Here is a 9,379-nt window from a genome sequence, read left to right as displayed (position 1 = left end):
TGTCCAATTCATAAGCAAAAATACTTTTAAATCACTTTCCTTTCTTGAATAGACTGTGTTTATTCCCTCAAATGGCAAGATCTTACTAGATACCAAAGGTGGCCAAGAAGCGTTATCGGTGCAACTTGATGCAAATTTCTCCTATTGAGCTCGTGGGTCCTATAGTCAAATCTAATTAATTTTAATTAATTTGATTGGGTGACTAGTGAATTGATTATCCTAATTAGAGCAAGAAATTGTTAATCACTTCCAATCCTTATTTTATTGGGTCATCCCTAAGAGAGGAGTATTTTTTACTACCTAATTAACTAATCCAAGTATGTACAAATTGAAAACTAACAAACAAAAACAAAGAATAACCCACTAGCAAAGAGAAGTGTGGGTGTTTTGAAATTACTTCCCATGCTAGACGGGATGAAGACGAATTGTTATTATTGGGTCAGATTCTAGTTGATGGACTCTGCCTCACGGATCCAAAGTCACTCCTATCACTTCCCCAGCTAGTGTCAGCATTGTACCTGCCAAAAACTCTCCGACGCTCAAGTTAGAAAAGTAGAAGAATAATCTAATAAACTAGTTAAACCTCTAATCTACCAAAAGATCTTCCCCTTAATGCAAATCGTGTTATTTATAGATCCTTCCTACAAATAAGGATTTTTACTTCTTACTAGGGGGTGAACTCGAAGAATCTCCTAATTCCTTGGACCCTAAATGGAATGGGGATCTTCTAGATTGGATATATTATACTTGAGAGATCTCCTCTGAGATCTCTGGGCTTGAAGTGCGCATATCAGGATTACGAGTAATCTTTGACCAGGTATGCCTACTTAGTATATCAAGTTTTATTCAGTGTTATGCTACCATTCCAGCTAGACTAGGTGCTCCTTGCTTTGACCTGCCTTGATGTTGGGTAGTACCCATATGTTGATCTGCGCATGGTACCACTCAACCAGCCTGGACACGTGTACGGTTTATATAATTGCATAGTTATCTCCCTCTACAATTACCCCCTCTCGAGGAGATGCGAAGTCTCGCCATCTTCTCGAGACATGTAACATCTTTCTCATTAGTTGCCTTGATTTCTGTAATTACTCTTATTCTTAATAAATCGATGTATTTAATACAATGTTGTTTCAAATCATTTTTAACTACGAAGACGAATCGTTTTTCATCTGTGTCCAATCATGTGCCCTAGTAGCATCAATTCTTCCCCCAAAATTGCGACGGTTAGGTTGGATTAGGCTGTCCTCCCAAATGTACGTACTCATTTAGGTCTTCTTATAAATAGGAAACTCAATGCTAATTTTCCCTTTTATTGTGCTATTGCTCTCTGTGATATCATCTCTATGCATTTTGTGAAAAACTCTTTCTCTCTTTTTCGTACTGTTTCACTGTCATTTTTACCTCTTTTAGGCTGAGGTAATCTTCTTCTCTTTTCTACAAATTTGATTTCTCAATGACTGCTAACATGACGAAGAGAACTTTATATCCCTACCTCTGTATCTATTCGGGTCTGCAAGGACCCCAAATTAAGGCTGGCCTTAGTTCCCCTTTCTCTCCCTTCCTCAATGAGGTGTTGAGTAAGATAAACCAAGCCCAGGCCAAATGTCTAGCAACTTCTACCACCTGGTGGAGATAGTAGAGAAAATGGACATAACCCCAATGACTTCCTCTCCAAGTACAATCTAAAAGCTATCTCCCAATACCCTAGGTATTATTCATTCTCCCCAATTCTAATGAAGGGTGGTACAAGGACCCCTTAATTGTCTCCAAAAACTGGGAGTTCGCCCCTAGTGCTTCTCATGAGGAATTTAGAGTCTCTCAGACTTTTCAAGGTAAGATTGGTTTTTAGATACTTAGTTGTGTCACATTCTTCAATTCTGTCTACAACTCAAATTGATTTTAACTTTGCTTTCCTTTCTTCTCCATAGATTTTTTTTGTCTTTTCTACTGTTGAGGGTAAGAAAGAATAGTGTAGAGCATCCAAAGATAGGAGGCTAGTGGCAGTGGGCCTCTAAACTAGAGCTGCAAAGGGGGTAGTAGAGAGAGATCAGATCTATCGTTCCCCTTCTATTTTGCCTTAGTCACCAGCACGATAGGTTTCCTTTAATCAGGCTGAGCAAATCTCAGAAGTTCTTTTTTCCTTTCCCTTTATTTCTACCCTTCCTTGTCCTCCAACCCCCCTAGGGTCCTCCAACGCCATGAACATTGACCTCTCGGAGTTCCCTTTCTCCTTCTCCCCTACCCTTAGGACTACTCATCCCTTTGACCAGGGTAAGAAGAAGAAGAATCTAGCCCCTCGTGTCTCCACCCTCACTAGATGAGCAAGTTAGTTGACACTTGTGCATTGAGAGCGAGACAACCCAACTTCTACCTCTGCTTTCATTTCTACTTCTACTGTTGTTGTTGCAGTTATTGCTCCTATTGAACTTCTTGATGAGATTTAGGCTTAAGCAATGCAAAGCTTGAACACCATCAGGGAGCTCATCCTTCTCTCTGAACTTTCATCGCACAAGAGGTGCAAGCTAATTAGGAAAAGTTTGATGAGTCCTTCCCCTCCAAAGGAATCTAAACAAGATGGTTCTAGTTACCTCAAGACTCCTTTGGAGGTAGCTGCATTCTATGGATGAGTCGTAGGGCCTTCCTCTAGGATGGAAACTAGAATAATGATTTTTGGCCCTATGTTAATCATGTCTACAATAGGAGCTGCGGGGTGAGGAACCCTATCATTGTTACCTATCTGCTATTCCACTCCATTTATCTTAAGGATCAGGATGTTGCTGAACAAGCCAATGCTGACTTAAGATTCGATCAGTTTGTTCACGACTTTCATCAGGTAATCCTCTATTCTTCGTACTCTGATTTTTTATTTTTCAGGTTTTACTCATTTAATTATTTTATTCTTCTTACAGGCCAACATCTATGAAACCTTGGCCTTCCTAAAATGGCATGACTCTGAAGATCAGGCAGTTGCTCTGACTAGAGAACATGAGAAAAAAATTACTCTACTTCAAGCTGATCCGGCCTCCTCTAACCAATTTTCCTAAAAAGTTAGTAGATGGAGGCTAACTTGGCCCAATTTTCCAATACAAACTTAAACTTGGAGGCCACCAATAAGAAATTGGCAGATCTCTAAGAGAAGGTACAACAATAAAGCGCTTGAACTAGGCTTCCTTAGGGTTGGTATTAAGATGACTAAGGCAGCTCAGGCCAAGGAAGATGAGGTTGAGACCAAGAGAGTGTTGGGGCAACTACATGCCCAATACTCTCAATTGGAAAATGAAGTTTCTTTTAAGGCTTATCATGAAGGCTTTGAGGTTGGTTAGCTATAGTATGAGGTAGAGGAAGACAAAGAAGACAAGGAGGAAGAAAGTTCTATTGGTCCTCTTATCAAGGAGATCCTTAATTGGTCTAGTGACAATGGACGAGTCCCACCCTACCAATTGGATGAGGAGAGGAACCCAGTTGCCATCCTAGATCGAGTTCCTAGTGAACTAATGGAGGCTGGGCAAACCATAGATTTGGATCAAGCGAGAGTGTCTGGTTTGCCTGCTTATGTCAGGAATTGCATCTTGTCCCTATTATCGACATCGATCAGGACGAAGCGGTCAAACCTCCAAATCCTACTAAAGTTTCAGCTCCTACTAGTCTGTCATCTACTGTGGAGTGAAGATGTACTTCTTGAGTTTTTGTTGTACCCTACTACGACTTTGTTTTTGCTATCATTTTCTATACTCTATCTCTATTGGGATTTTTCTTGTACGTCCTCTTTCTATTAAAGAGAAATTTTGTTTTGACAACAACTATTGTTATATCTTTAATATAAACTTTACTTTTTCATATTATTTACACTATGTACACAATCTGCTAATCTGATTTTTAAACTTAACTTTAACTTTAACAAAATGTTTTACTTACGCTTCTGTGCTGGGTGCTCAGCTGTTGTTCTTGAACTTTAACGATATGCTTTAATTGCGCTTTTGTGTCGTGCGCTCAACTACTGATCTTGAACTTTGACAATATGTTTTTCTTGCACTTCTGTGTTGCGCGCTCAACTATTATTCTTGAACGTTAACCATATGCTTTATTTGTGCTTGTGTGTTGTGTGTCCAGTTGCTGTTTTTGAACTTTAATGATATGCTTTACTTGCGCTTCTGTGCTACGCACTCAACTATTATTCTTGAACTTTAATACCTACTTTTAATTTTTTGCACTGTTTGTACTGCATGTGCTTTATGTCTTGCTACCTCTTCCCCCCAGGTTCTACCTTAAGTAACTTCGACTTAGGTGGAATATTTTCGTAAATAACCACATAGTAAATTTGTATGGTACAACCTTATGTACTTGGGGAGGTACTCTCAAGTTACTGTCCTTTAAGAAGACTCTAACTCAGTGTTACGTAGTGTATAGCTTAATACCTTCAAGGCATAGTTGTATAATGCTCATCTCTGTTCCCAAAAGAGATATTCTTTAGTACTTTTATTATTCTAAGGCAAATTGCAGTTGTTCAACACTCTTCTTTTACTATAGGTAAGAATCTTCTCTTCAACTAAACAAATCTTGTGTTTTGTTACTCAAGACAAAGCATGGTTGTCCAACTCTTCGTTCTACTTGTTAAGGTAGCGGAGGGCTACGACGACCAGACTCTTGGAAAAGTTGAACTCAGTGCTATATTACTTGTGTTAGAGTAGGGCCCCGACCAATCTTACTCTGCCAATTAAGGTAGAGAAGACCTACGTAGGCCTAGATCCAACTTCAGTGTTATTGTACTCGTGGCTGAATAAGACCTCGACCAGCTTCTTACTCTACTAATTAAGGTAGTGAAATCCACGTAAGTCAGGATCCAGACGGGATCCATCTTCAATACTCTTAGACTCATGACAAAGTAGGGCCCCGACTAATTTTTTACTCTATCGATTAAGGCAAAGAAGACTCATGTAGGCCCGGATCTAAATGAGATCTATCTTTAGTTCTATAATACTCATGTCAAAGTGAGGCCTCGACCAACTTCTTGCTCTACCAATTAAGGTAGAGAAAACTCACGTAGGTCTGGATCCAGGAGGGATCCAACTTTAGTGCTATAGTACTCTCGATAGAGTAGGGCCTTGACCAACTTCTTACTCTGCTTATTAAGGTAGAAGACCCACGTAGGTCCTGATCCAGGTGGGATCCAAATTTAGTACTATATTGCTCTCGTCAGAGTAGGGCCTCGACTAGTTTCTTATTCTACTAATTAAGGCAAAGAAGACCCACGTAGGCCTGGATCCATATGGGATCCAACTTTAGTGTTATATCCGTGTGCAGGCTACTAGCGATCAGAAGAGATTTTTTTATTTATAATATCTTTTTCAGGTTACATATATTCCACGGTCTAAGTAGCTTTTAACTGGTCATTGTAACCAAGTAATACACTCATTTCTGGCCTATTCTTGCTACTATGTATGACCCTTCCCAGTTAGGAATCAGTTTTCCACTATTCTCCTATTATGTATTCCAGAATACTCTTCGTAGCACCAGGTCTCCTTCTTTGAACTGCCTATGGCGGACTCTCTTATTGAAGTAATTTTGTAATTTCTTATGATAATTTTCTAGCCTTATCAATGTTGCTTCTCATTTTTCTTCAAGCAAATCTAATTCTACAATTATCTACTGGTTGTTTTGGTCAATCTGCACTACTTTTGACCTTATCGTGGGAAAACTACTTTCTGTTAATATTACTACTTCCATTCCATAGACCATGGCTAATGGAGACATCCTCGTGGAGGTTTTGGCAATTTTCATGTACGCCCATAACACACCATGCTAGATCATTGTCCATTTTCCCTTTGTTTTTCTCAGCCTCTTTTTTAGTATTAGTATTTTGTTTGTTGCTTCAGCCTCTCCGTTGCTTGTGGATACTGTGGCATGGAGAATAACTGTGTTATCCCATGCTCTCTGTAAAAATCTTTGATTTGTTCTCCTTTAAATTGTCTCTTATTGTCTAAGACTATAGTGCGTGGCAGACCGAATTGATAAATTATATTCTCTCATATGAACTTCTAGACCTCCTATTGGTGAATTCTTGCTAGAGGGAGTGCTTCCACCTACTTGGTAAAGTAATCTGTTGTCACTAGTAAGAAGGTTAGGTTACTTGGTACCTTGGGCAACGGGCCTACTAGATCAATCCCCCATTATGCAAACGACCAAGGACTGAATAGGGAATTGAGCTGCACTGCTGGCTATCAAATTATTCTTCCATGCTTTTGGCAATTATCGCAGTGCTTGACGTGCAGATTTGCATCCTTCTGTAAATATGATGAGAAATATCCTTGGGAGAGTACTTTATGGGCAAAAGACCTTGCTCTTGAATGATTCTCGCAATCTCCTTCATGAATCTCGCGACAACACGTCTTTTGTCTCTCCTAGCATTAGGCATTGTAGGAGTAGCCCTCTTGTTGACTTCCTATACAGTTTCCCATCTAGGATAGTAAATCTCTCTGCCCTGTTCTTCACACATCTTGCCTCTTTTGGATCATCGGGCAACGTTCCTAAGTGTAAGAAGGCAAAAATTGGGCTCATCCACCCCTGATCTACTACTGCAACTATCACACTGACCAATTCTGACTCTTCTATCGTAAGTCTTTCCTGGTACCCTAATAGCAATTCTTTCTTATCTTGTCCTGCCAAAATTGAAGCTATGAAGGCTAGGGCATCTCGTGTCTATTGTATGTCCTTGGTATGTGATTTTCTCCAAATAAAGTTGCATCCTGGGATCTCGTGCTTCAAATGTCCCATTGATATGATTAACTACTAGTTGTGAGTCACTGTAGACCATAGCCTCAGTTATCCCCATCCCTGTCAATGAATTAAGGCCGAGTAGCATTGCCTCATATTACGTTTCATTTTTCGATGCTCTGAATCCTAGTCTGATTGTTTTCTCTATCTTGGAACCGTCAAGAGTGATTAGTACTACTTTTATTCCTGATCCTTCCAAGTTTAAATGCCCGTCCACATAGACTCTCCATCTTGGATGGTTGTTCGCTTCTTCTCATGTTTTAACATGTTTCAGTTCTTCTACCAACAGATCTGCCATTTCCTCCACTGAAAAGTATGTCAAGAAATCTGCCACTGTTGGGCCTTTTAGCGAAATTCTAGGCTTATATTCAAGTCCAAACTCTACTAGTTGTACTGCCTATTTTTCCATTCTACCCGATCCCTCCAGCTTTCCTAAGACAAACTTCAAAGGGTACTCTATGATGACCTGTACTCAATGTGCCTAGAAATATGGTCTCAGAAGCAAAATCGTGTAAACCAAAGCCAATCCCATCTTCTCGATTATAGAATAGTATGTTTCTACATCAGTGAAGGTCTTACTTGGGAAGTAGATGGGCTGCTCTACTGCTGTGCCAACCCTGGCCAGGATTGAACTGAGCACACATTCAAAAATCGCTAAGTACAGCCTCAATTCCTCTCCAACTTATGGTTTGGAGAGTATAGGTGGCTAGCCCAGGTACTTCTGCAATTCTGTAAACACTCGCTCACATTCCTCTATCCACTCGAACTTAGTATTTTTATACAATAGCTGGTATAGAGGCCTGCATTTATCCGAAGACCTGGATATCAATCTGTTAAGGGCTACTACCTTTTTTGTCAACTTTTGGGCTTATTTCTATATTTTTGGGGAGGGCATTTCTAGTAATGATCTAATATGGTCCGTGTTGGCTTCTATACCTCTATTTGTAACTAGGTAGCCCAAGAATTTTATCGATGTTAATGCAAAAGTGCATTTCTCCGGGTTGAGCTTCATCCCAACCTTCTTTATTTGTGAAAAGACCTCTTCCAAATCAGCAATATGATTTTCCTTCTTCTTGCTCTTCACTAACAAGTCATCGATGTAAACCTCCACTATATTCTTTAACAGATCTCTAAATAACTCTGTTACCAACCTCTGATAAGTTGCTCATACGTTCTTCAACCTGAAGGGCATAACTCTATAGCAATAGAGCCCTTGCTCGAAGATGAAGGTTGTCTTCTCTTAATCTTTCGGGTTAAGCTATATCTAATTATAGCTTGAATAGCCATCCATGAAGGATAACCTTTAATGCCTTGAAGTTGCATCTACCCACTGGTCTATCCTCGACATAGGAAATCTATCCTTAGGGCAGGCCTTATTTAGATTTGTAAAGTCAATACAAACTTTAACTTTACTATTCTTCTTTGGCATTGCTACAATATTTTCCATCCAATCAAGGAACTATACTTCCCTAATAAATCTTGCTCTGATCAACTTGCTCACCTCTTCGTTTACCGCTTCTTTGAATCGAGGTGTTAGCCTCATTGGTTTCAATTTCATTGGCCTGATAGCTGATTCCACATCAAATGGTGGCAAATTACTTCGGAGTTGATCCCCGACGTTTTTTCTATGAACCAGGGAAAGACATCGTGGTTCCTCCTCAGGTAGTCTGTTAGTTCTTTTGATGCCAATTCTGTGTAGACACCCCATTTTTGCATCCGCCTGATTAATCAACTCGTCAACCCGATCGCAATGATTCCCAATGATGGATGTTATTTCCGTTGCTTTATTTTGTTACCAGAAATATTTCAGAAATCCGGATGAGGTATCTTAAACTGACAAAACCTTAGAAACCACGCTACGCTAGGAAAATACGACTCCAGAAACATAGAAATTACCATCTTGCAGACCCAAAAAGAAGCTTCAGATAAAAATCACTAAAAATGACCAAAATACCCCTAACCTTAAAATATCCCTAAAGCCTACGTTATGATTAGAAAAATCCTTTTGAACACATAAAACAACAAATCGAAATCAAATAAATCATTTCACCAATTTTCACAAAATTTGACAAAATTACGAAAATGCCCCTCATAAAGTTCATGATCATTTCACACGAAAAATTTCATAAATGACACAAACTAATATTTCCATTGAATTCCTTACAAAAAATCGATTCTAAAACATCCTAGAACATTAAAAATCGACTTAAAACGTGAAAAGTCCTATCCGGGGGTAAAACGGTAATTTCACAATTTTCATAATTAAAATTTTCGAAATTAATAAATAAAATATTAAATAACTAAAGTGAAACATTGATGAAATTAATTTAAAATTTTGAATTAAAAAAATCGATCAATCGGACTTTCAAGTAAAATTGTTGAGGGTTCGTGAGATATTTCTTTAAGGACCCCTCCATTTGGGGGTCCAAAGAATTAAAGATATAATAGAAAGGGGTTCTCGAAAAAATCGAAGTCAACCAAGCAAGACTAAAGTCAAAATCTTAAAGTCAATCTAGTGAGACTAAAGTCAAAATTAAAGTCAATTAAGCAAGACTGAAGTCAAAGATATTAAAAGTCAATCAATTAAGACTAAAGTCAAAATATT

Source organism: Akebia trifoliata, chromosome 11 (assembly GCF_017979445.1).
Source record: "Akebia trifoliata isolate Shusen 1 chromosome 11, ASM1797944v1, whole genome shotgun sequence".
In the NCBI taxonomy this organism is placed as follows: Eukaryota; Viridiplantae; Streptophyta; class Magnoliopsida; order Ranunculales; family Lardizabalaceae; genus Akebia; species Akebia trifoliata.
The sequence above is the reverse complement of the archived record's forward strand: the minus strand, read 5'-3'. Positions refer to the sequence as shown.